The sequence below is a fragment of the Artibeus jamaicensis genome, unplaced genomic scaffold, assembly GCF_021234435.1.
Source record: "Artibeus jamaicensis isolate MK-2021 breed Jamaican fruit bat unplaced genomic scaffold, CSHL_Jam_final contig_456, whole genome shotgun sequence".
NCBI classification, from domain to species: domain Eukaryota; kingdom Metazoa; phylum Chordata; class Mammalia; order Chiroptera; family Phyllostomidae; genus Artibeus; species Artibeus jamaicensis.
This window is the reverse complement of record NW_026521839.1, coordinates 2,661,175-2,685,800: the sequence shown is the minus strand read 5'-3', so window position 1 is coordinate 2,685,800 and position 24,626 is coordinate 2,661,175. Positions and strand designations below refer to the sequence as shown.

General features: G+C 41.5%; 1 protein-coding gene across 2 annotated transcripts in view; it reads left to right on the top strand.

The window, feature by feature from the left end:
- The window catches only part of LOC119055814 (suppressor of cytokine signaling 2-like), a 104,766-nt gene extending 81,432 nt beyond the window's left edge, over positions 1-23,334 (top strand). For both annotated transcript variants that reach the window (XR_008391846.1, XM_037154090.2), the window contains exons 2-3: positions 16,859-20,009; positions 22,447-23,334. The gene's annotated coding sequence lies outside the window, so the exon portion shown is untranslated. The remainder of the gene's footprint in view (positions 1-16,858; positions 20,010-22,446) is intronic.
- Positions 23,335-24,626: the final 1,292 nt, after the last annotated feature.

The window sequence follows — 24,626 nt, the reverse complement described above, 5'->3', positions numbered from 1 at the left end:
GACATAAAGCCTCTCCCTCGTTGCCTGACCCAGAGTAAGTGCTCAATAAACAGCAGTGATCATTTCACAAACGAGACGAACAAACAAAACCCACAAGCTGCTCTGTGGAGTAATTGGAAAATTTGGTCGAGGCAGTGAACACTTATCTCTGCAGTTTAGAATGTGATAATTGGGCAAATGTTTCATCTTTGTTGGGTGCTCAGTAGGGTTTGGGTAACATCTTAGAAGTGCCTCTTATAAGGGGGAACAAAAAAAAACCTCACTAGGTTCATAATATCACTTTAATGTTAAAAAACTTCTTTATCTAAAAGTTGCAGTTTGGAAAAACAAGTTACTATGACTTGTGAACTATTCTAGCTGCCTGAGCCATCCCAAATAATCCATCTATAGTAGTCCCTTTAACCTCTGCTTCTCTCTGTCCAGCAAAGCAACAGTTACATTGCATGCAAGGAGGTTATTTCTCTAAGTTTGACTCCGGACCCAGGTAGGACTAGCTTCAAATTCTAGTCTTACAGTGTATAAGCTGTGTGACCAATGATTTTGAACACCAGCTATGCCTCTGAGGGGTGGGGATTAGTGGGGCACCTTCTTGATAGGGTTGCTGGGAGGAGTACGAGAGAATGTGTACGAAATGGCCTTGGAACAGTAGAGGCTCAGAGAATATCAGCTGGTAAAATGATGATAAAACTCATTCTAAACTTATGGCTTTCAGAACTCTCAAATTATTGAAGACCCAAAATAACTTTAGTTTATGTACATCTTATTAATGGTATTTAGCATGAGATATTTCATGAAAATTTTATTAAAATATTTGTGTATTAATTTATAAATTACTACAAACCCTTCCTAACACACCAACCTAAAACACTTTTTAATAAAAAAAGTAACTATTTTCTAAAAACAAGGGACATGGAAAAATGTCATTGCTTTATATTTAAAAAAATATGTCTTTAATGTCTGCCTTAAGAGAAAAGAGTGAAATTCTTATATCTGCTTCCATGACAACCTGTTGCAATATCACACTTGTAGCTTCTAGAAAACCCCACTTTATACCCAAGAGGGAATTGAAAGAGGGAAATAATACTTAGTATTATAAAAATAATAATAGCAAACAAGAAGATAATAAAAGTAAACAGCACTTGGTTTTATAAGAGCAGGTTCAACCTCATGGACAGGACTCCCACTCTGAAAACAGCCAGCGCAGCACAGGTACTTTCCTGCTCCCAGTCTCAGCTGTAGGCAGTTTCCCACGTGCTCACGTAACAGAGAGAGGGCCCAGTGCGTAACAGAATGAGAGAAACATCTAGACCAGGAATACAGTAAGTCTGAGGCCCGCTGAAGAATCTACTTGTAGGAATAAGGTTGTCCTCAAGTAGGAGGGATAGCAGGAGCCCAAACCAATGCACAGAAGCAGGCGAGTATGAATTATAGTCTCAAAACAAATGGGACCAGTTTCTGTGATGTTCGCATCGGGCCACTGCAGATCATTGCTTCTCTGTTTCTTCCTTCTTCCTTCTGCACCCCCACCCGCTCTGCCCCACCCAGAACAGCTCCCTGGACTATCAGACAAGGTAGTGACAGCCCATTAAGGCATGGTGACTCAAACCCATGAAAACCTCCTGAATTTTTCAGGCCTATGAACATAGGCCTGAGGAGGCCTGAATTTGCCACCTCAGAACTATGTGGCCTTGGAAAAGTCACTTAAATTTACTGATTTTCAGAATCCTAATGTATACAGTGGGGATTGTGGTGAATTAAAAATGGCCACATTCTCTGGAATTCCTCTCATGAAAAGGTAAAGCCCAAACTGGGCTGGCACAGTGTCTCAATCATTAATGTGGTGGAGGCAGAAGTGTGTGACTTCTGAGGGTGGTTTTGAGAGGCTGCATAGCTTCCACTCCTGCCCTTGCGGAAGTGAGAGGTCCCCATGCTGTGATGAACCATCTCTTGGAAGGAGAGGCCCAGCCCTCTCTGCTGAGAGCCCAGACATCTTACCCACTCCAACCTCAGCCAAGCAGCCATACGGAGACCCCGAATGGGAAAGGATCTTTGCGTTCTGGGTCACTAAGTACGTGGATGGTTTTTAGGATGATCAGTTTTTACCAGTTCTCGTGCACTTGCCCACTGAAAATCTTACGTCCTAAGAAGCACTGGAGTCCTAGTTGGTCATACGTGTGTAGCACAGCCACAGACGCCTCACACAGACAAGAATGGGCTGCCCCATGTTTCTGAGTTAAGTGAAATGATGAGGCAAAATAGAGGCCCCAGACAATGAAAGATATTTTTTGTTTTCATTTTATAAAATAACTTCGCAATAACTTATTTTATAATAACTTTTTCTCTAATAAAATAAAAATTTCTATAGCTAATAAAAATGTGATCTGTTAGCTATGTCTGTCACTGAGCTTCTGATTCAGGGACCCCAAGTTTCTTTAACTATAGCAGAGAGCATTCTCTCCTTAAAGATGCTACATTTTAAGCTAAGCACAAAGGTAGCAAGCCTCTGGGAAATTACAAACCAAAAAGAGAAAGAAAACATTGGACTTAACTAAAACCGGCTGTGAGTTCTCACAACATTATCACTGTTAAATATGGAAAACACTTAATATTATGTCACTCTGGGTGGGTCCAGCATAGGACTATTTTTTTCTGAGGATACCACCTTCAGGTAAGCCCCATGCATTGTCCCCACCAACAGGCGGAATCATGGGGCTACTGTATGTGAGAGTTTAATCCTTAAAACTCTAATTTAGAGCTGTTCTTTAGGAAGAAACATGGGAGAGGAGTCAGAACACTTGTAAAAATTTGAAATTCATTGAAAAATGGTGTAGTCTTTAACCCATGTCATAATTATTTGATCTAAAAATGTATTTTAAGTGACTAAGAGGTAGCAAATCTCTCTTCCTAATGGAATTGCCTATTATTTACATAATTAAAATAACTTCCTCACCCAAGGGACCAAAAGAACTTCATGCTACCAAAAAAAAAAATTACTATCCTGCGCTTCGCTACAGAATTCTGACTCTGCAAAAAACACACGTGAAAACACTCAGCAGACTGAACAACAAAAATGTCAGCATTGGAGAATTTAATTAAGAAGGTATTTTCTCCTGCAGACTTCCAACAGCATGCTGAGAATGGGCACAGACGCATCTGTGTTGTGTGTGACTTCCTTGCACACAGGAACATATTGAGACACTAGAGAAAAGCATCTCAGATGCCCTGCAAAGAAGCAAATGCCTGATTCTCAAACACAATCAAAGTAGGACTCAATCAGCCAGGTATTAATTGCCACTGCTCCTCAGAGAGAAGAAGCAAACATACATAGAGGTGTTAACTTTATAAAGAACAGAAGGTAAGCCACAATTTACATTTTTAACAGCTTCTAAAAGCAACAGACCACCCTCCCCATGGCATGGATTTGTATATTTGAGGCTATACATGGATGGATGGATAGATATATAGATATCTGCATCTTTATCCCTGTTTTATGCATCTATATTGCTTCAGCGATTGCATCCATCCATTCATCTGACATAATTATACCTCACTTCATCAGAAGCAGAAAAGTATGGTTCCTTCATTTTGGAATACTAGATTATTTACCCCCAAATTTAACAAAGTCTTCATTATGTTGGCCACCAGAAAGCCACTACACCTGCAATTGTGGACAGAGTTAAACATTAGAGAGCAGTGAGTTTAAATACTCACGATTTTCTTATTTAAAATCAGTCTCAGGAGCTGGGTTTTAGGCTCACTGGAATAGATTTCCTAGTCATATTCTTGATATGCTAGGCATTTCCAGAATTTCAATATTCATTTTCTAAAATTAACCTCAGAGCTGGCTAGTATAAAAATGTATACAAAACCACATGAACAAAAATACAAATGAAAACACCGTTTTAAAAAAAGGATAAAGCTTTAAGAAACAGTAAATGAAATAAAATTATGGCAATAATTATGCATTGAAAAGAATAACGACAGGATAGTGGAGTACATTTGAAAGATGTATGCTTAATTGTAAAAGTATATCTCAGTGGCCACAAATGCCACCAAGTTCTAGAATAACATCAAAGTGCTCCCCTTTCTCCCGTAGCCCCGTCCTCTCCCATCTGCATGAGGATTCCAGGCTTCCGCTGTGTCCTTTTTACCCACAACCTATTCCTCAGATGGAACGAGAGTCTGCTTGAATATGAAAGATAATTCATTCCATTAGCTCTCTGCTTAACAGTTCTTAATGGCTTGGGAATTTTATTCTAAACACAGTGCAGACTCCTTCCCTGGGCTGTCAGGCATCAGGTGACCTGGCCCTTGCCTACCCTCCACCCCTGGATCGCCGTGTGCCAGTCACACAGGTGTCTTATGCTGCTTGTTGGAAACTGAAGCCATCTTGTTTCTTGGTGTCTGACATCCTTCTTCCCATTGCCTAGCATGCTCTTTCCCCGGCTCTCAACACCCTTGTCTCACCCTTCAAATTGAATCCACATCACCATCCCACAGAGGCTTCCATGACCACCTTGGTTTATGGAGCCTCCTCCCCATCCCCCTCACTCCCTCTGCCACCTCACTCTGTTGCTCACCTCCATGGCTCTTATAGAGACCAAGATTATTATTTATTAGTTTACTTGTTTGTAGTCTTTCTTGGCTGCTAGAAGGTAAGGACTTTGGAAGCACGACCTTGACTTGCTCACTCACTTTGGATTCCCTGTACCCAGAACAATGCCCGGTTTTGCTTTGCCTACTAGCTAGAGCACAGGTGGCAAACACAATCCAGCCCTCCACCTTGTTTTATTCCACCAGGAAGCAGCACCGAGCTCCTTGTCCCTAGTTAAGGAGTAGTTACTTTTATACAGTCCTAAAGTTACATTTGGCCCTTTGAAGGCAACTGGGAGGCTGAGGTGAGCCCTGGTGAAATTGATGCCTCTGATAGAGAATTGATTGGAGGATGGCCAAGACTGGAGTAGTGAGAACATTCAGGAGGCGATTACAAGAGTTGACAGGAAGAATGATAGTTGCTATGACCTTGGTGAGGGAGTTGGGGCAGAGAAACAGGGACAGAAGGGAGAGATCTTCAGGAGACAGAATCAGCAAGACTTGATAATTGGTTGGATATGGGAGATGTTAGGAGTGGTATCCAGGTTTCCCCTTTCATTGTGAATTTCCCAAATTCTTTTCTTCCTCCATAAGTTTATATGATTAGTAACAAGTTTTCCATAAAACCAGCCTGCCACTGACCACAGCTGGTAGGTACAGGGACATAAGCCCTAAGTAGGTGGACAAGACATTTTGCTTTTCCCAGGGCAGTCCTAGACTACTGTCCTTGCATAATTACTTATACTACCTCCTTTCCCTCTCAAAAGTGTCCTGGTTTGGATAATAACTTATATGGTCACACTAGGCATGTAAGGAAGTTAATTGCCCCGAAAATTATCTGGTATGTACTGTGTGTAACAGGAGTACCCAGTGTGTTGAATGGTGACTAAGCCAACAAAATACAGCTTCTAGAAACACAATAAACACTAGGTGAACAGAGAGAGAGAGTCAGCAACATTTCACATGCAGTGCATGCTCCAGAGCTGGACTCACTGTGAGAATAAAGTTAAGCAACTGCCCTCCTTGAACCTAGCTAATTCCATTCCTGCGAGTCATGGGAGCTAATCTCTTCCTCATCACTAATGGGCTTAAGTGGCAAAATTGCCACCCTAAGGCACAAATGTCCAGTGGGTGGTGGTTTGCAAGGACTTGCCTGTCATCCGTAGGAAGCTGCACTAGGAAAATCATCACCAGTCGTGAGGCTCCTCAACCTGTGATGGAGAATGGAAGACCAACGAGACTAAAACTAGAGCCTATGCTGTTTCCAGGAGCTCCAAGCTAGCCTAGCAACCATGGAATGCTAAAGGGGGCCTGAGACAGGAGCTGATGATCCTGGGCAGCAAGGGAGATCCAAGGCCCAAACATCTTTCAGACATACAAATTCCAGGCTTTGAAGAAATTTCAAAATTAGAAGTCAAGTGGTTTTATAAGTGACTAATTTTAAGGTTTTATGGTTCAATAATGTCTTAGAAATCAACATGAAATTCTCATGTTTCTTCATTTTTGGCCTCAGCTTTCAGTGGGTCATTGGTCCATAAGCAGTTCTTATACATTTCCTCCTCCCTTGTGTTTCTGTTGAAAAAGAAATTCTAGTTGTGACTCCACTGGGCATTTCCTAAATACAAAAGAGTACGTAATACTGTGATTTGACTGATGTGCATGAGAGAAGTCTAACTTGCAGAAGTGTCCAACCTGTGGCCAGTGGGCCTCATGCAGCCCAGGATGGTATGAATACAGCCTAACACAAAATCATAAATTTATTTACAACATTATGATATTTTTTGAAATTATGTGTTGCAATGTATTTAACATGTGGCCCAAGACAACGCTTCTTCTTCCAGTCTGGTGCAGAGATGCCAAAAGGTTGGACAGTTTCTAACCTGAAGGTTTCTAATCAGTTACACACTGTTCTGAGTAATCGAGAAAATGCTTTATATACCTCCAAACTCTAGCTTGTGGAGTTTATATGATATTTCATTCATTTAGCCTCTTATAATATTATAAAAGGCTCTCTTTTCTCTTTCTGTGGCCACCACCTAGAGAAACCCAGAGCTGGGATGAAGGTAGATCTTAGTTTGACTGAGAGAAAGTGTACAATGTTTTTCAAACTACCCCCTTTCAAAGCGGAACCCTTGACCATACTGCATTCACTGGGAGTTCAGCTCTATAATGCAGTAAGAGTTTCAGAAATTAAAAAAAACTACTTATGTAAACAAAACTCAAGCACTGAAGACTTATACAACTTCCTATCTTTAAAAATTGTAGCTGTAATACATATATTGTAAATGTAATATGTGTGTACATAGTAATGAAATGAAAATAAAAGGAACAGGAGCTACAGTAAATTGCAAGGCACCCCAGGTATTTAAATCCAATAAAAATATCATATTATTGGCAAGGTTTATTAAAGCGTCATTGGGAAAAGCAGTACTGACATTTTTTTCTTTCTCTCTCCATTTTTCCCCCTTAAATTAAAACTCACAGCCAAACAAAACCTCTGGCTGGACTGGAAGGAACACTATTCATTCCCCTGCTCTGACCTGATTAGTTGGAATGTTTTTTAAATGATGACTTTCCAGCCTGGGTCACTGCCAGGGAGAAAGGCCTCGACTTAACAGTTGCATTGATTGTGGCTCCGAGAGGCACATTAAAGAAATTTCAGCAACACTAAAAGAAATGCTGATCTTCTGAAAGAATTTTATTTAATGGATTTTTTTTTTAAATTAAGGGTTTTGGAAACTTGTCAAAAGTGTTTAAAATTCCACTTACAAGTTTGGCTGCCTAGAGACTTTGAGTGGTGAGAACTTTGTCATTTCTTAGTATAAAAAAGCTTCAACCTTGGATTCTGGAATCCTTGGTCCCACCAGTGGGGGTCTCGATAGAACTGTAATTCCGGCTCGAACATAGGACACTTTTACCACCCTGACTTCCGCTTGATGAATGTTGTCTGTCATCACTTCTCCAAGTGCCCTTCCTGGGTGGCTATTTCTCTCTGCCTCTGCTTTTGGAAGCTGCACTTGGAAAAAATCAAGAGAAAAGGTGTTGACAAACCTTGGAATGTTTGGTTGGCACAGAGGGATGGGAATTTGCACAGAACTCTTATTGGACAAATTTCTCTCAGCTTCTGGCCAAGGAAGTTCTGGTGCTGAGCGTCGAGTGCAGAAGCTAACAACAGATTAGCTGTAGACTCTTCACTCTCTCCCGCGAGTACATACTCTGTAAAGCTCTTCAGTCTGTATTTGCAGCAGGGGAGGGCCACAGAAGAAGTAAGCTCCCATCCCTCACTGAAGTCTTCCATTTTGAAATTGGCCAGTATAACGATGTAGTGGCTTATTCATGACTGAGGCCTGCAAAAAATCGTAGCCCACTGAGGACTTGTGAACCGTGTTCAGGGATGAGAAGCAGAGTTACTTTCTCCTATGTTCTTACTGAAGTTTGGTGGCTACGGTTTATCCCATGGCAAGTGAGCTTTCATTAGATGTCAAAGTAGTTCTCGTTATTTAAAGCGGTAGTGTATGATCATTTTTCTCAATCCCATCTCATCCCCTAAACTTTCTTATGTGTGTCTGAACCAAGCAGTCATACTCCCTTTCAAGTGCCCCATGTTTCTCTGTAAATGTCTGACCTGGGTTGGCATAGAGAAGTTGTTGATCTTAAATGATATTTCATTTGCATGAGGCCTAATGATGAAAAATGGGAGGGTCAAAACCAAGAACTTGTGGAATATTAAAATGGTAAAGACAGAGGTCAAATTGATTGTCTGAGACTTGGTGTCTAGCATTTAAAACTCCACCCCCACCCCACAATCATTCCTAGGCTCGGACCTGTTATTGGCAGGTCAGTACAGTCCAGATTACTTCCCAGAGCTGCAAAGTGGAGAACCAAACACCACAGAGTAAAGGGGGCAGCAGTCACTGACCACAGAACCCATGCCCATCACACCCATCATGTGTTCCCTATGAGTGATGATGAGCAATTTCCAATTTTCCCCCATCCAAAATCATGGCACTAAGTATTCATAGCTGGTTGGTGGTACAGGTGCACCTAGTTTTATTTCGCTTTGATTTATTATGCTTCACAGGTATTGTGTGTTTTTTGTTTTGTTTTTACAAATGGAAGGCAAGACCCTCCACCAGCAAAAAGATTACAACTCACTTTATTGTGGTGGTCTGGTACTGAACCTGCCATATCTTCAAGGTGTGCCTGTATTTCTACAACCACTGTTTCGACTATGTGTTATTAAAGGTCAAAGGACCTGATAACTTCCTTCCAAACACAGCAACATTTTGATACTCATGATCTGAGTCTCCTGCTAGCTATACCAATATGGCTGACCTGATATTTACTAGACTCTACCTAAGGCCATCTCCCACTCTTGGCCCACCTGTCTTTGGGGTTTGCTATCCTCTTTATCCAATGCAAGGAATGATTTTCTTCTCAATTTTATCCTGTTGCTCAGGTCTCTTTAAAATCTTAAAAACAAGCTCTTTGCATGAAGCCTTCCTGGAATCATTGGTTCCATTTTTGAGGCCAGAAATAATAGCCTCTGGTTCACTTTCTTGGGGAATGCATGCTCACAAACTCTGTGCTTCATTTCCTGGTATGGCACATCTCCTGTTTCACTGAAAGCTCTTGAAAACTGTCCTTAGACACTTAAGGAGCCTAGCAGTTTATCAAACTGGATTAGAGGCTGAAGGTAGTGAACTGTGTGTGCACTTTGCTCTAGCAGAAAGAATATTTTATTACTGGCATTGTTTAGAATTACTAGTGCATGGGTAATAGTAAAAAGCAGCCCAATTTTCAGGTGGTATCATTATTGTTTCTAAATGCTAAACAGACCACGGACTCCCTTATTAAATGCCACCCTTATCAGACAGCTCCCACGCCATCCTGTATATGGCTCTGCTCAAAGCATCTCCAAAATGACCAAGTTCTATTAAGAAACACACAGCAGTCCTCCAAGATCCTCATTACTAAAGCACACATTTTACCCTATTGTCGAGAAATGTCAATGCCTGTAGGAAAAGGAGCCAAGCACCCTGTGCACAAGGGCAATTGCAGGCACCAAACAGTGTAAAATACACTTGTACCGACTGCCATGTCCTAGCCTTTTCCTCTGTGTTAACACCAATGAAACGCAGACACTAACCGATCTTCTAAAGTAGAGTCTATAAATACTCACATTACCCCTTAATTTAGTTGCTTTGTGCTCACTGTACCCAGCTGAATCTCTTTGGGGGTCTCCCCATTTTTTAAGTAAAACTAAGAACTCGTTAAGATCAAGCCAAATGGAAATATTTTTCTGTCTTTTTCTGGGAACCTCCCTGAGGCCCAGGTTCCCCACATACAAGTTATGTCCAATAGTTTGCCTTCTTATCACTGAAAACAATTTCAATAACTTTTTTAGTGTCTTTCTTCCCCCATATACTCATTAGGGAGTGTGAAGAGCATGAGAGTGTGTGTGTGAAGGCAAGTACACAGGGTGGGTTTGGGACCAGGCCTGGAAAGACATATTCTATACCACTCACTGGTAGAACCCAGCCACATGCCACATCCAGCAGCATCAGAGGATGCGTGGCCAGGAAGAAAATGAAACAGAGGTCAGTGACCAATAAGTGTCTCTGCTCCACCAGCTGATGGTAAGAGCCTCAAAAACAAGGTATGCTTAGTTATGTCACTGCCAAAAGTCCCATGTGCAATACAGTACCTCCCACATGGGACCAGCTTAGTAAACCTTTGCCATCTGGATGCATCGAAAGTATTGGATGAACAATAAGGAAAGGAATGAATTTAGAGTAAAATTCAAAGATTTTAACTCTTACCTCTAGCAGAATGGTTCGTCTGCTAAATCCAAGAGGTGACTCAAAAGATCCCATGAATGCTGATACACTTTTACCATTTGGTTGAGAATATTAACATCAAGAACAATTTACAGAAATTCACTTAAAAATTGTTCAGTTTTGTTAATTTTCTAAATAATCAGTTTATGCACACACATATATTTGATCACAGCTATTTGCATGTGTAAACATACAGAATAAAAATTGGTTTCACATGGTTTTTAGACCAAAGAGAGGACATATAAACATTTGTAATGAACAAATGCAGCCTTATTCCACATGTTAATACAAGAGACTTTGGCATTAATGGTAGAAAATTTCCTCTGTGTTTGCAGTTTCCTTTGAAGGACCTTACTACTGCATGTCACCTGGAAAGCCTAGCAACCAGGTTTTAAGTCCTTACAAATCAATCAGTGCTAGGCAGTGGCCCACCCACATTGCACTCTAATTCTAAGCATTTCTACTTGTGCCAGAAAGGGACACTGATGTAGAAGCACAGGAGATGTAGTTAATTCTTTCAGGAACAATATGAGAACAATGATTACTAATGGGCTACACTCTTAAGATCACAAGAGAATAACAGCAGATTAACATGCAAAAAAATGCAATTATCTCCAAATAATAGGCATTAGCAAACCAGAGTACTGCAGAGATGGATTGCTCCTACACACCAAAGACACTGATGAAATCATCTCCCCTTCTATGCTCAAAGGTAAAGAGAAGAAACACACACATTATATAAAAAAGTCATCAGGTCTTTCTCATTTAATAGTGTGCTATTTTTCTCTCCTGATGATGGACTGATAACATTACATGAAGGGTTATATAGGTAAGCCATGCTGTGTCAAATCACTGCTTAAATAGGATGTTTCTGAACCACTCAACCTGATACTATCCAACAAAATATAGATGATCAACGGGCATTAAAAATAAAGAATGAATAAATAGATAACCAGAATGGTCCTCCACTTACCTGCAGAATGTACCTGGATTCTGTTCAGCAGCCATTTCAATTCACTGTAGCTGCACCTGGATGTTGGCATCTAGATCACCATACTCCCAGTTGTTTGTTGTGGGTCCCATTGTACTTAAAAGTGCACTAGTTTAATACCTATAAACATGGGGAGATAATGTAAAAACATCCGAATTGAAACTCTGCTCAGATCCATTGCCCAGCCAGCGGCTCCCATTAACAATGAATCTTAAATCAGCAGCTCTCACACTTTAGGGGCACCAGAATCACCTGTGTGTTTATTCAAACCCAGGACTGACTCCAGTCTGAGTTTCTGATCCAGTAGACCTGGGGTGGAGTCTGAGAATTGGAATTCTAGCTCCCAGGTGAGGCTGATGCTATTGGTCCAGGAGCTGAACTTTGAGCTCCAATGTATTAAATTAAAAAATTAAACATCTCATTGCAGATCCTCCATATGCCTGGGAATACAGAATAATAGATTTTTGCCTTTAAAGGGCCAGAAATGTTACCCAAACCACCACACTTTTATATTAGTATCTACCATATCTATACTTGAAATCTTTTTTGTATATATGAAAGTTTTATTTTAATGTAAAAAATTCTGATATTAACAGTAATTGGTAAGAGTGTTTGCAATGTAAAATTTAAAAACAAGTGAAACTGAACATTTAATAGCTTTCAAATACAAATATAAGCATAGCAAAATCAAGTAAAATAAATTATACAACTATAAACATTAAACATAAATCCTCTTTCCCTTTTTGCTGCAAAGTAAAATAAAATTAGGGATACATTTATTTAAAATTTTAACCTCCCTAGTTTGGTCCTCAGTCAGGGCACGTGCAAGAAGCAATCAATCAATGTTTCTTTCACGTGGTTGTTCCTGTTTCTCTTTCTCTCTTACTCCTTTCCCCTCTCTATAAAAAGGTCAATGAGCATGTTGCTGAATGAGGGTAAATTTTTTTTAATTTTTAAAAATAAAAATTTTAACCTCCCTCTTTCTCATCAACAAAACAAACAACAAGATTCTTTGGATCTTTACCAGAATAACCCTGCATATTTTTAAGAATCTTTTTCAGTCATTACCTTTAAGGAAAAAAAAATCAGTTCCTCTTTGGCATGGTAACCTCTTTAGCTCTTCCTGCTTCTAGGTCTGTCCCAGCATGCAATGGACATGTTGACCCCCAATGACCAATAAACTCTCAAAGTTATGTTCACGTGCTGGTGGGCCCCACAGAGATCATCTATCTTGGGTTAAATTCAGCTGTAGACATTTTTGTTTGGCTGGTACAGCGCCTGAGGAGGACCTGCATCTGTGTGCACTGGGGAGGGGCGAGTCCTCTGAAGCCTGTACCTCCCCCTGAATAGCAGCTGATTCCACTCATTTATGTCACCTGCCTGCTCCCACTAGGTTGCTGAAATTGCAGGACCTGAAAAACCCTCTCATTGAACAAATGGAAAACCATGGCTTGAAGAAATTAAGCATCTTCCCTGGAGGCACAAGGGTAGCCAGTGCTGGAAAAGAATTACAACTCATGGCTCCAGGCCCCCTCAGGATTTGCTGCCTCCCCACATTTGGGATCTCCACAGTGCCAACATAAACATTAGCTTGGCCACCATGGTCACCAATCTTGCTTTCTGGGTCACCCTGAACAGCACACATACCACAGTCATCCACATGGGTCTGTCAGACATGCCATGGCTGCCTGACCTACAGGGTGCCTTCTTCAACTTGATAACTTTCTCAACATGGTACCTTTTCTCCAGACTGTTTTGAAATGTGTTAAGCCTCCACTTCCCATTTTTAGGTTTGTGGAGGAGGAAAATAGGCAAAGAAGTCCAGGGTAAAAGAAATCACTAGAGCACTGGCTTTGGGGTTGGCGATGGAAATGGGGTGGACTTTCACAAAGGTATTTTTTAACAAACAAAAAACAAAATCAGACTTAAAAAAGCCCATGACACAGTCTTTATTTGAAAACATATTATAGTCAGGGGAGATACAGTGTCTCCTTGGCTCTTAATTTGCCTGCCTGATCTGTTCTCTGGGTTTCTTTTGTCATCACTGCAGGGAGAGCATTCGCCTGTTTGATTTTGACCTTCAAGCAAGGGACAGAGGTGGGAGGACGGAAAGTAGTGATTCTCAAAATTACATACACGTATCACCTGGGGGATTCTTTACCCTGTAGCAATGTGACCCCTCGGAGAGGTATTTCCGGTAGGCCCAAAATCTACATAATTCACCATCACTTGCAGGTGTTTTTTTTTTAATTAATTTTATTTTATTTATTTTTAAAAAATTTTTATTTAGTTATTTTTCAAGTACATTTTGTCTATTTCTCCCATCCCAGCCCTCCCCCCTGCCCCATCTCCCTGCCTCCCTCCCAGTTCCCCCCCCCCCAGTCCTCATCCCTGTGTCTTTCATACTTGTTCCTCAAAATCCCTCCCCATTTTTCCCCTTAAATTCCCTTCTCTCTCCCCTCTGGTCGCTGCCCCCTTGTTCTCTATTTCAGCGTCTTTGTTTTTATTCTGTTTGCTTGTTTGTTTTATTGTTTAGCTTCCTGTCAAAGGTGAGATCATATGGTATTTGTCCTTCAATGCCTGGCCTATTTCACTCAGCATAATGCTTTCCAGTTCCATCCATGTTGTTGCAAAGGGTAGTAGCTCCTTCTTTCTCTCTGCTGCATAGAATTCCATTGTGTATATGTACCACAATTTTTTGATCCATTCATTTACGGATGGACACCTAGGTTGCTTCCAACTCTTGGCTATTGTAAATTGTGCTGCTATGAACACTGTGGTGCATAGGTTCTTTGAAATTGATGTTTTAGGATTCTTGGGGTATAATCCTAGCAGTGGAATTGCTGGGTCAAAAGACAGGTCGATTTTTATTTTTCTGAGAAAGTTCCATACTGTTTTCCATAATGGTTGTACCAGTCCGCAATCCCACTAATTAATGAATTTGGCAAAACAGCAGGATACAAAGTCAATATCCAGAAATAAAAAGGCATTTTTGTATACGAACAATGAATCAGCAGAAGCAGAAACTTGCAGGTGTTTTTGATGCTGGTGGCACGAAGCACACTTGGAGAATGTACTTGTGCTTTAGAGCAGCACTTCTCAAATTTTAGTGTGCCCACAAATCTCTGGTAACATGCGGAGTCTGATTAAGCAAGTCCAGAGGGCATTGTGAGGTTCTGTATTTCTCTCACGCTGCTGGAAGATGCTGGTCCAGGAGATGCTCTTCAGGTCAGCAAGGGTTCAGAGCTCTGGTGTGGCAGCTGGGCATATTGCCTGGGTTCAAAACTCAGCGCTGCTCTCTGCTGCCTGTGAGTCTGAAGAAGTCACTTAACCTCTCTGGGCCTTAATTCTCTCATCCCTGAATAGGATACACTTAATCCTATGATTTTTGTGAGGTTTCAATAAGATAATAAATGTAAAGTTCCTAGCACATAGGGAGGCTTAACAAATGTTAGCTATTATTGTCATTTCTAGGTATTATGCTTTGACTTTTGTGTTAAATATACAAGACTTAAAGAACCCCAGACTGGTGGCTTGGCATACTGGGCTTGCTTGAGTGACCTGAATTCCATGCCCCTCCCCCCACCCACCTCTTCTCCCTTCCCCACAAAAAGCTCATCCCGAAGATGTCAAATGGCCCTTCACTCCGCTGAAACCAGAGGTTCCAGGAGGATAGCAAACTGACTGGCAATCTCAATAGGAACAGGAGAGAGGGTACCAAGTCTTTGAGCTGTGCCCACATTAACAGATTTGGAACTTCTTAAAGAGGTACCACTTCTCCCTGGAAAAACAAAACTCGAGCATTTTCTACCACAAACATCTACAATCATAGCCCCCCACTAACACAGTTCCCTTCTGCCACCACCAGAAAGATTTTCCCTCGTAAATCAGAAAAATTGCCTCAATTCCAGGTTGGCCAGCTAAGAAAAGTCCAGCCAGCAGCTCATCAGCCACTGCAGGTAAGGGTGGTGATAAGTGGGCAAAGTCCAGGATGTCTCACTTCTTGGTTTCACAAAACTTACTGGTATAATAACATTGAGATGCGTCCACTTCCTTCAGCCTGAGCTGCAGGGGAGCGGCTGTGTGGGCTGACCCCCAGCTGAACTGAGTCTCACCTCTTCGTTTTAATCACTGATTCTCAAACCTTAGTCTGCTGGAGCATCTGCTAGGAAAAATTTTAAACTCGCAGACCACACTCCACAAGGTGCAGATTCAGTAGGTCTGAAATGAGTACTAGGTATCTATATGTTTTAATGGACATACCGGGTGATTCTGTAGCAGGCGGTTCATTCTCTGAGAAATAAAGCTTTTTAAAGAGTGAAGAATAAGGCTTAAACATGTGCCAGTTTCACAGGAGCAGCTGTCTAAACCTGGTTGAGTGGCCACACAGGTTAATTCTGTTCCTTTGAATGACCTCAGACCAGTTACCATTGGTTGGGTGAGCAGTGACCAAGTGCTAATCACTTCATACTTCGTTTCCTTTTTACAGACTTGTTACCACTCTCATCCTCACAGAGTAGAATGGAGTCTTGGTTCAGAGGGCTTAAGAAACTTGCCCAAAGTTTCACCCTGAGTTAGTGTCCACAGTGGAACTCTAGCCTGGACTCGTCTGAGCCTGAGTCAGAGCTTTTTCTAGTACTCTCTAAAGCCGAGCTTCTCAAGCTTGAGCACATGTCTGGTTCCCTGGAGGTCCTGTGAACACAGACTGCAGGGCCCATGTTCAGGGTTTCTGTGGCCATAGGTCTGGGCCAGACCCGAGCGTTTGCCCTCCTGACAAGTTCCCAGCTGCTCTTCCTGCTGTTGGGCTTGGAGAACGACAGCCCTAGAGTTAGCTGCTGGGTTTTTTTCGAGAAGTCTGATGCTGCATCTCTCTTGAGCAGTCCTATGTATTCATCCAGGACAATTTAGAAAAGCTTCCTTTTTTCCTTCAACTGTTGCTTAGCCAGTAAGTACATGACAAATGGCCATGAAAGTTGCTGTTAAGCCAGTTGTTAAATGTCTTCGGGTGTTACTTTTAAAGTTGTAATACATCATCCCCTCCCCTCAAGCAGAAAGAACAATTCCCCTTTGTGATGGCTCTGTCATAAGAATTCTGCTTTGCCTTTTATTTCTTTGCTTTAGAAATGATGAGCTGTCGTACTGTGTTTTTACTCCAACTAAGCCTCGGTTAGCAAAATGTCCTTGTAATTAGTTCTGTCTATCCAGGTGCTAAGGAGATAATCCAGGCCTCATGTCTCCTCCCTCCCTTAGTCTGATGATGGAATTCCAATTTCGGTCTGGGTAGGCCTTCCCTTTATGTTAACGACCCTGCCTTGTCTCCTGGGACTTCTGGGGTGTCCCCATACTGGGGACAGCCACATCTACCTTAGTCATGACACAAACTGCTGTGAGAGGACGGAGTGTTTCAGCTGCTGTTCCTTTTGTTTTTCTCAAGGAATCGCATGTGTGGCCTGCTAAGCTATTTCCACAACAAGCTGAAGAAACACAAGGGTGACCCTGTGGAGTTCCTGAAGGGTCTGACGGATACTCCAGGAAAAATTAAACTGGAAACTCAGAGTCAAAAGTCTCCACTGACTTCGTCCTCTCCTGATGCTTCGTGCACAGTCTACAGACCTCTATCTTCAGCAATAAAGCCGTGTCACCAAGGCCCCTTCTTACGCAGAATTCAAAGTACAATTTGACTTGATAATAGTTCAGCCGACATTCTTCATGACTCTTCAACTCAGCCCACCAGCCTGGCCCGTGACAGGGTGTGTGTGGATGAACCGGGAGCCCTGCATGTCAAGCGCCTTGTGCCACCATGAAATCAGGCTAGCCGACCGTCAGGCAGAAATATTTGTGCCTGTTGAACTGGATGGAATGAAAGGAGAAGATGAAACAGCTCATTATACATAAAAGTGTCTGGAATGTGTAGGCCCTTGGAAAATATTAATAGAATCTGTGTCCACTAGGTACCTAAGTCCATTTCTCAAATCTTTCTCTCTGAGAAAAACAACATTTGCCATGGTAATAAAATCAATTCAGGATTCAGCAAAATTCAGAGGGCACATCAGTGAGAGGCAGTCGAGCATTCGGGCTAATGACTTGGACATGAGTTCATGCCTTGGCTCTACCACTCACTCGTGGTATAACTTTGGTGGGCTTACGGTCCCTGACTTTCAGGTTTGTTTCTTATACAGTTGTTACGAGCATGAAATAATTGTGTATTAAGCTTTTAGTACAGTAATTCATAGTAAACACTCAGGAAGTGCTAGTTATTTTACTGATAACTATTTTGGGGATAGATGTGTATATCCACACATATGTGTGGATATATATATTCACAGTATTTTGCAAGTAAATTCAGGTATTTCATGGATTTCTTTGAAGCCTATTTATGCATAGACACTTGGGGCCCATAGGCCCCAATTATCTATAATATAAAGTATTTTCCATGTATTATGTTATTGATCCACTATCTGATGTGTTGGGCTTTGCAGTATTATTTCCCCTCTGTGCTCAGGTAATAGGTTTACAGACTTTCAAATGTACTCCTATGACCAACCAAATGTGACATCCTTGTTCTGAATGTGACAATCCTGAGTCTTACAAATCCAGTCAAATTCAGACCAAGCTCCAGTTACACAGCCTGGAATGGTACAAAGCCTTCCCGACATGTTCCTGTGGCATCTCCTCATCTTTCTCTCTGGCTCATCTCTGGTCTCTTCTGGCCCCTTGTATGCTCTTTCTGTTATGTTCTGTGTTACCCCATATATAGCTAGAACTTGGTCCCCTTACTGGTTCTCACAAGAAATCTACATTGAGTATGTTGTGATTTTGGTGAAGTGTCACATTGTGGAACACAACTTTTCACCATCCTCATCACTTCATCCTTCCCTTCCTCCTCTCTGGCACTTCGAGACAATATCTCCCTTTGCTTCATTTATGTATGGTCCTCAGCCGTATATAGGGCTGTGAGGGTACCACTTTCTATCCCACCCACTCATCAAGAATGGTTTTATCAGACAAATACAGCTCCTTTCCTAAGATAAATTTGGTGGGAAAAATTTCTCCCTCTAATTTCAGATGAATTAATGTCATATTTTATGTCTAAATTTATGTTCCCAGTGCCTTAGGACAGTACCTGCCATGTAACATGTTGATCTACTGGGCCAGGGGGGAAGGGGAGGAGAGAGAAAGAGAGAGAGAGAGAAGGGAGAGGGGGGGAAGGGAGGAAGGAGGAAAGAAATCCCGGAGCTTGTCCTGGACCCAGACCACGATTCCATTAGTCGGCTTAGCGGCTGGTCTGTAGGTGCCTGTCATCCTGCTTATTACTGTAGCACAGGTTTTGTCCTTTGCTTTTCTTTCATGCCTAATACCTCAGTGATTTTTCCCAAGCTAATTTTAGCCCTCACAATAGAGTCATGCTGTGGTTCTGCCCCCTTTTCCCTTTCCCCATGAAGTAAGAGAAGTTCACAACTCACTTCCTAATCCCCTCTCTGGTAATTAGTTGACTCCGGGGGCACCTCACGAAGCCAGGAGCATGTTGTCTTTCATTTCCCCTCCTCCGAGTCTCTTCCCCTATTAACTTCACCTTCCTCAGCCAGAGCAAAAACTAATTGATATGCCTTCTTTCTCTGGACATCATTTGTCTCTTCAACAGTTTTTATTTTTTTTAGAAGTTATCTCCTCAGTTCCTATAAATTGTAGCCTTCCTAGTGTGGCCTTTCCCTTTCGGAGAGATATTATTGGAACCTGGGCTTGAGTCTCCTTCAATTCAGAAGAGAAACAAATGTGGGCTTCTTCCCCACTTTTCTGGAAACCTCTTCATAGAATTTTGAGAGAGATTATGACTGAACCTTAAAAACTGCGTTACTCTGTGTTGTATTGGGGGTGACCCAGCTTGAAGAAGTGCTGTGAATTAAACACAAAAAGGAAGAAGAAAGCGACAGAAGCCACTGGCAGCTTTCCTGCTTTTCAGGAGGAGGGACCTTGCTTTGCACAGTGACACTCTCTCTGCCTCAGGCCCACGGTGGCACAAGGAGGTGAAAGAAAGATGAGCCTTTCCCTGGTGAAGGTGCATTAGACATTCAGATGGCTAACACTGAATCGAGTGGCCAGACTGTGGCCTGTAATTTAATCACACACAGGACCTTCATTTCCACAATTTGTGCACTGTGTGTGTGAGTAGGAGGGACAGTTGCTTTTCATTTCTGTATATCAGGTACTGAGCTGAATACGTATAACATGGTTTGAAGTCAGAACTATTCTGGAGCTGGTTTGAACTGGAGAACTGGTTGCTTGAATGTGTGTAGGGCTAAGGATACTGCAGCAGCTGCAGACTGTAAAGAAAATGAGGAAAGGTTGCCTCCCAATGTTGAAATGTTTGAAAGAATCCTCAAGACCTTTGGAAGATGTGGTTGGGAAGCTGCTCCATTCAGTCTCTGTTTAAGTCAAGTTCTGCACTAGATGACAAAGGTCAACCGGAAAGAAGACTCAGTCCTTGTCTCAAAGGGCACCATTGTCTGGAAAGGTAGACAGAAGTCACTGGATAATTAGAAGAATATGATGAAATAATATGAATTTCCAGCAGTTGAGGAATTAAGGTAAATTTTCTTAGTGGATTATCATTAAAACTATATTTGTTTTGAGTTGAAAATGCTTATGGTACAATGTTATATCAAACAAAGAATAATCATTGCATGTATATATAACAGCTGTGTGAAAAAATAGTATCACTCTTCTAATTAAAACCCTTCAATATTTTCCCATTGCCTTCAGGATACAACTGAACTTCTTCAAGTTGAAGTTCATAAAACTCTTTGTTATCTAGTCCTGCCACCTACATCTCCAAAAACATCTCCTCCCACTTTCCTCTACCCCATGTCATCCTGCTCCAGACTTCTCTAGAGCCTTGAGAAACAATTCTGTTCCCTATTACCATTACTTAAGGACAAACATGAAACAATGCAACACTGAGGCTGAGCTATATTTGCATTTTTCCCCATCACATATATAATGTCTTCAGGCTTTGCCCCACCCTACCCTCACTTCCCTCATTTATACCACTCTGGAGTTAAAACACCCCTAAACTGGAGAAATTTTGAGATTGAGTAATTTTTAAAAGTTATCTTCTTTTCTTGAGCTTTGTTTGCGATGATGTGTCTCTCTGCAGCTTACATCTATCTAGAATTAGAAAGAGACATGGGTTTTCTCTTTGACTGGTTTTGAGATCAAAGACAAATGGGCAAGCTCCAAGGATCTGGATGAAGTTTGCAGTCATTTTAAACCATATTCTGCTTTGTGCAAGTGCTTTGCACAGACAGGTGAGAAAGTGGTAAGGGGAGCCACACCACAAACAGTAGAGAGAGCAGAATGATGATTACTGATTAAGGTACTAAGTTGCAGACTTACATTAAGTTCCAGATTCCACAACAGCCTTCCAGCCCCTCCGTTAGCTCCAACAGGAATGCATTGTCAAGGAGAACCCTCCCCTGCCTTTCATAACCACCTGAGCTCTTAAAGCATCATACTGTTGGAGCAGAATTGACACTTGACACATCACATTGCTGGACTTATTAAAGTGAACGTGGGAAAACCCACAATGCCACTGTCATTTTAACAGTCAAACTGCAATGCCCAGTGATAAATCCAAACTGTGAGTCAGGGACGCTGATCAGCACACATGTTTCTGTCACTAGCACCAAGCAAAGTATCCATCCAATCAGCAAATCAGCTACCAGAATGAATTTACCAGAATTTGGGAATGAGCCTGCTTTGATTCAGAACAGAAATGTCAGGGGAGTTCTTGCTTTCTTTGGAAGCCCTCTTAATGGGATTTTAGGAGAAATTCCAGGTGAGTCGTACAGACTGGATGTTGGTGTGGTGTCCACTAAAAGGCTTTCCCACATGGCACTGCACTTGCAACAGTATGAAGATGGGTATAGTATACTGGACTCCCGTTAGGGAGTCAGGAATCCAGTCTGCATATTTGCATGGTTATTCTAACGAGCCCCTTGGGACTGGAGGAGGGGTAGAGTTCCAAGGGACATGTGCAGTCACATCAGATGATCACCAAATGGACTCCATAGCTTGGTCCCATTTCCCTGCAGGGCTTCACTTTCGCCCTAGGGGCAGCGCAAGTTTGGTGGTGAGAGCTAATGGCTTGGAATGTCAGTGAACAAGTTGAGTGCTGCTACCAAGGCCTTTTTACCCTGCCTGGTCTCCGTGCAGTTTCCTATCTCCCTGATAAATGCTGAATCTCCATTTAAATGTTTGGCATCAGTCCCTCTGTGGAGCCCACACAGAGTGCGTCTCGGTGCCATCAGGAATCAGGACCATGATATGGAGCCTCCGTGGGTGCCAGCCAGTTATGAGCAATGGTAGCTCATGCACTGAAGGGATTACTCCCATTAATTTATCCTTCTGGAGAGAGGCCAATCAGCGAAACTTCAAGCATTAGAAGAGACTTAAAAATCAGGTCTGATGATATTCAAGTCCCCACCGACAAGAACTGGTTTGAGGAGGGAAGGAGGGCAGAGGGAGGAGAAGCCATGTGTTTTAGAGAACCCTGTGACGGTCTTAATAAATAGATAGGAATCTTACTCACTTAGCATTTTCAGTATTAGAGAGCCAGTAGGACTGAAGAGGGGCCTGAGAACTGTACCTTCTTCCCTCCTAAGAGAACAAAGATTCTACAGAGCAATCTGTGCTCAGACTTTGTGCTTATGCAGGGAAGGGTTAAGAATGGGTTGAGCAGTATTTTCGAAGTGACTATAAATGATTAAGCTGATAAATATCAAAGGAGAATCGAGTTCTCCTCAAGTGCCTTTTATGATATTATTTAATCTCCAAAAGAAAAGTGCAATTTTAATACTACCCCACTCCTAATGATCCTACTCATCCTCCGAAACTCACTTAGATACCTGTATCACTGATCAAGAAAATGTTCCCAAATCACCCCCTGCTTATAGAATTAGTCCACATTTTCGACGTGCAGGTGTTGTCACTTATCACATTGAATTGTCCTGTGTTCATTTGCAGGTCTGTCTCCCCCACCGAACAGCGAGCCCCTTGAGTCCAGACATTGTCTTCATTTACCTCTCGGCTTCTGTTTTAACCTAGAGCTTGGGAAACCTTAATTATTTGGTATTTATGTACTTAATAAAGGAACACACTGAGTATAAGTACAGTATTTTCTCTGGAACTTTTGGTGGCCATGACTAAACATACTGGTTTTCTTTCTGGCTTCAGGTCATGGGCTAGTTATTCTAATCAGGTTAAATTATTTCATAGAGGAGATCACTGAATTTAAATAATTCTCCCGAGGCTGTGGAAATTGTTAAATGGCTCATCAATTTTTGGTAAGTTTGTGAAAAACTCACTTGGTAATAGAACCTGGTCTGTGCTGACACATTCATTTATAGCTTTCAGTTAGCCCACTTGCTCTAAAATTCATATTGTATGCCATAGAAACATTAATACACTTGATTGTTGGGTGCTTGCCTTTTTCTAAAGTATGAAATATTGAAAATTCTATAGTACATCTTGCCCCAAGAATTTCAGAGAAGGTACTGTGAATGTGTATAGTATTATTTCCTTAAGAGAACTTGTATCACGTGGTAGGTGTGCTTATTCTGTTAATGCTCAGTTCAGCAAGGCAAAATCAACTTCATGTCCAACTGGTGTTAGTCATTTGAACTTTATTGTTTGTGTTATTTTGTTTGCATTTAACAGTTAATGTATTTTGGGTGAAAATGTGTTGAAGCTATATGCAATTGCTATTAATTACTAATTTTATGTTTATACTATTTAGGTACTACTATAATAAAAGCAATCTAAGTAAAATAAAAAATGGAGGAAATCAGTGAAAAAATTGCATAGCTAAAATTAACTAAAAAAACCTCTCCTGTGGATATAGAACAGTAGAAATAATTTTGTGTCTCATTATAAACATTTACATGTGTATGTATTACTAGATGTATACATAAATATGCAATGCATGCTATAATAAAGATGGGCACTGTCCAGATTCAGATTAGTTGTCTTCTTCTCTCAACAACCCTACTTGTTTTTTTCTTTTACCAAAGGCTTATTATGTTTACCTAAGTTACATGCATTATTATGAGATGCTCAACTAGGAATATCTATTTATACCTACAGTCACAGAAATGGCTGATTCTTCCACTCAGTTTGGCTGATCCCACCCCCACCTCTTCAGCAACCACATGCATCCAGAGATTTCGGAGGAGCTGATGGAATCAACCAATTGATTTGGAATGATGAGGGTTGAGTCATAGAGCACTTGCATAGTCAGTCTCAGCCAGAAGGCTAGAACCTGAACAATGACATTTGTGGGACAGTTTAGGACATAATTCACATGCATCACCCAACAAGAAAAAATGTAGGAAGCAGGCTGGCTGTAAGAAAGGAAACAATGCAGGGGCATGAGGAATGGCAAGTAGAAACTATTTTCAATATCCGAGGGCAGAGAGGCAGCCATGGGAATGCACACTGCAACACCAGCTAAGTGTTGCTACAATGTGCGGCTGCAGGGCAGTGTTGCTGTATCTTCGTTTTTATTTTTTAAGTGGAGGTTGGGGGAGAAGACTAGGCTTTTATGTGAATTCTCCAGACTTTCTAAATTGGCAACTAATTCAAAAGAAAAAAAATAGGTTGGATCATGTGAAACACATCTGTGGGCCAGATTTGGTCTTCAGACCATCAGTTTGCATCCTGAGTTAGACCTGAAGGCAGCTATTGGCATCCTGGACAAACTTGTCACACATGGCCCCTGTTCCCACCTTGAGAGGAAAGGAGATGGAACTCTTCTTTTGTGGTAAATCCTACATTTCATCTGAGGTGATAGCTTTGGCCATGGTCCAAAGGTTTGCTTCTGGAAACCTGAAATCTCTTCCTGTCCTCATTCCTGTTTTTGGCTAATTGCATTAAAAATGAGACTGGAGTAAATTGAAAGGGATACTCAAGGGCCAATCCTAGGGCCTTATAAATTCTTTCAAAGTGAATTCTAAACTGAAATTCATCCTCTTTCCATTCCTTTTATATAGACTCCTCAGAGTTTATACAAAGTGCTAAATGTCCAACACTAAATGTGTCATTGGGCCAACAGGACCCATGAGCTCAATCTGTTTCATTATACAAATCTCCAAAACTTAATGATAAAATGTTTTCATTTACTTCAGTGAGAGCAAACATTTTTGGCA